At 45.9% G+C, this 4,263-nt stretch overlaps 1 protein-coding gene across 1 annotated transcript in view; it reads left to right on the forward strand.

The window, feature by feature from the left end:
- The first annotated feature begins 3,481 nt into the window (after positions 1 to 3,481).
- Positions 3,482 to 4,263, forward strand: part of Syk (spleen associated tyrosine kinase) — a 71,273-nt gene continuing 70,491 nt past the window's right edge. The window contains exon 1 of the mRNA XM_026783147.1: positions 3,482 to 3,876. The gene's annotated coding sequence lies outside the window, so the exon portion shown is untranslated. The remainder of the gene's footprint in view (positions 3,877 to 4,263) is intronic.

Here is a 4,263-nt window from a genome sequence, read left to right on the forward strand (position 1 = left end):
CACACACACACACACACACACACACACACACATGAGAGAGAGAAAGGGGATTAAAAACCAAATGGTTTCATTATTTCTTCATTTTGAAGACAACTGTTAGTTTTACATATCATACCATATCATATCAATCATATCATATCATATACTAAGTTAAATTAAAATAAATCTCAAGGAAGAAGAATCTAAATATAAAAAGAACTATTAGAAGGAAATGAAAGACTATCTGGGCAAGGCATTTTGTTTATTTTACTTTTATGGGAAGGTTAAATTATTTTTAGATTACTTTTAATGTATATGGGTCTTTTGCTTGCATGCAGTACCCATAGAGACCTCTGGAACTAAAGCTAAAGACTGTTGTGAGCCATGATGTAGGTGCTGGGAACCCAAATCCTGGTCCTCTGCCGTGAACAGCAAGCATTCTTAACTGCCAAACTGTCTCTCCAGCACTTAAATGTTAAATTTTGTCTGTGAAATTTTATTTTAAAAAATTTCAGGTTTATTGAAGTTTAATTGACAAAAATGATGTACATTTTCAGTGCGCAATGTGGTGTTTCTGAAGTAATTGCCATAACTAAACAAATTAACATCTGTCACCACAGTTGGAAAGACAGAAACATGAACTTGTAAGGCATCCAAGGCAGTGGTGATGCACACCTTTAATTCCAGCACTTGGGAGGCAGAGACAGGCAGATCTCTGTGAGTTCAAGGCCAGCCTGATCTACAGAGTGAGTTCCAGGACAGCCAGGACTACAAAGAAAAACCCTGACTCAAAAAAATAAATAAATAAACAAATAGCTCTCAGAGAAACTGTAGCTCATAAGTCAAAGGAAATTGTTCTCATATTTAACATCCAAAGTCTTATCCCCTGCCTACTAAAAACACGTAAGATGAACATGTACCTTAAAACTGTTAGGGGACTAGTAAGAACATAGGTTTCTGTCAGAGACAAAAGCTCTTTCTTATTGAATGAAAATGCCTTCTTCCTGGCTTCACCCGTTTCCCGCAAACAATTTTTCAGGGGTGATGAGTAGCTCACCATCAACTACCACTGAGATCACAAGAAGGGGAGGTGCCTTGAGCAAGAAACAGCAGAAATACTCACACAAAATAACCAGACATGGAAAGACTTCATGAGTCAGAATTAGCATTGAAAACAGCTATACTGCATGTGCTATTTTTAAAGTTTTATTAAAGACCCTAAAGTAAAAAAACAGATGATTTTTTTTTTTAAGTCACGGTGCTGGGAAGTCCCTGGTGCAGAGATTAGCAGATGGCTCTCAGGGCCAGCATACTGACACACAAGAATGCAGGTGCGTAAGGGGGGAAGCCTATTGGGTGTAGAAACACTGGGCAACAGGTTGACTGTCAACAAGATTTTGTTTTTTAGGTATTTATGTGATCAACTTCAGTGTCAGTTAACACTGAAGAAGACTCAGAAGTGGGAAGGACCCTTATGTCACCTTGTCTGCACTCTCAGAGAAACTCCAGAGAGACTTGGCCAGTTGAAAAAGATTGAATTTATTCTGCACGCACAGATCCAGGTCCCATGTCCCACCTTTTTACTGCTGTGTAGCAAAGTCCTCTGAGCTAAAACATTCAGTCTTTGAGGGAAGTTAATCAAGATGCACAGTGTCCTAAAGGAAAGCTCACCTCACTAAGACTTGGGAAGTAAATTCAGAATCCTTAAGAAGTTCCTGAAACTGACCAGATACACTTGTTCCCTCCCCTCTTTCCAAGGTTATATAAGCAACAAAGAGTGTTGTAAGACACTTGCAGACCAGACAAGTTGCCTAGAAGAGAGACTCTCGGACTTGCTGAGTGAGCTACAGGTCAGTCATAAAGTAAGCTGCAGAGTTTTAGCTTCCTGGGCTGGGCTCTCTATTATGAAGATGTCTTTGATTCATGACTGCTCTCGTCAACCCATAAAAGTAACCCCAATAAACAACTGGTTCACCAAACTTGATATCCATGGTGTGGCTGTTTGGGTCTGTTATTGATTCCCTATCTGGGGTGAGTAGATGCTTGTTCATCTCTCCCTAGAGAGCTGTCATTAAAAACCCATACCCTTGAAAACACCTATGGACTCTGCAGCCTCCTTCAAGAGAAATGGCTATTCTGCTGGTTCACTGAAACAAAATTAAGTCTAATGATTGACAAATTATTAACCATAATAAATGATGAGCAACAAAAATCCTCCATTCAGGTTAAAATATTTAAAGGTGACAAGGGAATAGAAATGGAAACCCAGGAACATTTTAAGCGCAAAGAGCAGAGGGGCTCCCAGTGAGTATAAACAGCCCGCATTCCTGCATTAGTGAGTATAAACAGCCCGCATCCCTGCATTAGTGAGTATAAACGGCCCGCATTCCTGCATTTTCTTTGGTTGTAATTACAGTCTTTGCTTGGGCTTAGGGAACAGTTTTTAATAGGCACTTAAATAATCAGTGCTTCCAGGAAATCTTCGACAGGATGCTGCTCTTTTCAATTCCCCACAAACAGCATCTTTTATCTCATTGTGTTTGTTTATTTACTGTATCTAAATACTCATTGTATTTATTTATTGTTGGTTAGAGTTTGACAAAAGTGACTGTTTCGATTCTGATGCTATTTATTAGCAGACTAACAAAACCAAAAACATGTCAAGAACTGCAGACCAGGATATAAGGAGACTGTGGGCAATAGGTAATGCCCTCAGAAACAGGGTTTTTGCAGGCAAAAGCCTCTGGGGCCACCTTTCGGATCACAATGATGTTGGCAGGAGCATCTTGGTCCTTTGACATTAAACACATCATTCCATAAGCAGTCTCAGCCTTGGGCTTGATGAGCAGGGCTGTGGTGGAGGGAGAAGGGGTCTGGGGAATCAGCTTGAGCTTGGGAAACCCTCCTTTCTGCAAAGAGTGGCCTTGGTTCCTGGGACTTCCAGATCTGGAGAATGGTCTGTTCCTCTGGATATGTCGTGCCAGGGGACTGAGGGCCAGTTGTCTAGGGTTGCTGCCTGGCTCCAGTTCAGTTTGTGATGGTGCCCAGCTCAGGATCAACGGCGCTGACTAGCTCCTTTTGTGATGCTGCCCTGCTCAGCTCAGGTTCAGGGTGATAATAGGTTGAAGCTTGGCTTGGGGATCTGGGCTTCAGGTTCGGGTGCTACTTGACTGGGTTCAAAGTACTGCTCATCTCAGGCTCGGTTAGGGGTACTGCCCTGTCCACGTTCGGGGTCTTAATTGTTTCAGGCACGGTTCAGCGTGCTGTTCCGTTCTAGCTCGGGCTTTGGGTGTTAACTACGCTGGATCTTGGGGTACTTCCTACCGCGGCTCTGTTCGGGGCGCTGCCCAGCTCTGCTGGGTTCTGGGCGGGGTGTTCAGGGTGGCGGAGGAAGCGCGGACGCTGCCCGGGCGCTACCCGGGCGCATTGAGGAAGTTCCCCGGAGGAAGAAGCGGCGAGCCGGGCAGCGGGGAGAACCGGGGACCCGCGTGCACCAGGCGGGAGGAGGAGCAGGAGGAGAAACAGGAGTGGGGAGGAGAAGGGGTTGAAGGACGAGGCCAGCTGCCCAGGTAGAAGCCACTCCGCCCCGCTGCGCTTTAGAGCAGGGCCTCGGCCTCCCCTAGGCGACAGACCTTGGCTAGCCCAGGCTGGACCTCGGCTTGGCTCCACCATCTGCTGCTGAGCGCCGACCCATTCGACCCCAACACTCGGCAGCAGCGGACTCCGGCGAGCACGCGCGCGCGCCCGTGGGGCAGGGAGCGCGGCTGGCAGCGGGGCCGAGCCGGGAGCTCCGCCTCTCGGCTGCGCACTTCGTCGGGCGGCTCGGCGAACCCCGGGACAGACACTGTGCGCGCCCCCGAAGCGATGCAGAGTCCCAGAGCCTCTGAAATGCGGTAGGTGAGGGCAAGAGCAGTTTCACCAAACTCTGAACCCCTACCCAAACCAACAAGCTCGCTCTGCTTGGCGGACTTCCTTTTGTGAAGTCGCCTCTCCAAATCCTTGGGGACTCTTTTAGGCACTAAAGTGTACATTTGAATGTATATCAGTAAGGCTCCCAAAACTTAACCTCACCTAAAAGTCATTGAAAAGAGACTCACTTCTTTCAAAGTCTGAGGAGTAGAAAGAATTGGGAAGATCGGTCAGCTTGCCTTTTTCTTGGGAAGGGTTTTTTGAGTTTTGCCTGCCTGACCAAAATTGTGTTCAAATTTAAGTAAAATTCTCCACGATGGGTATTTTTCTTTTCCTTGGTATCTTCTCTCTCTCTCTCTCTCTCTCTCTCTCTCT

The sequence above is a fragment of the Microtus ochrogaster genome, chromosome 16 (assembly GCF_000317375.1).
Source record: "Microtus ochrogaster isolate Prairie Vole_2 chromosome 16, MicOch1.0, whole genome shotgun sequence".
NCBI lineage: Eukaryota > Metazoa > Chordata > Mammalia > Rodentia > Cricetidae > Microtus > Microtus ochrogaster.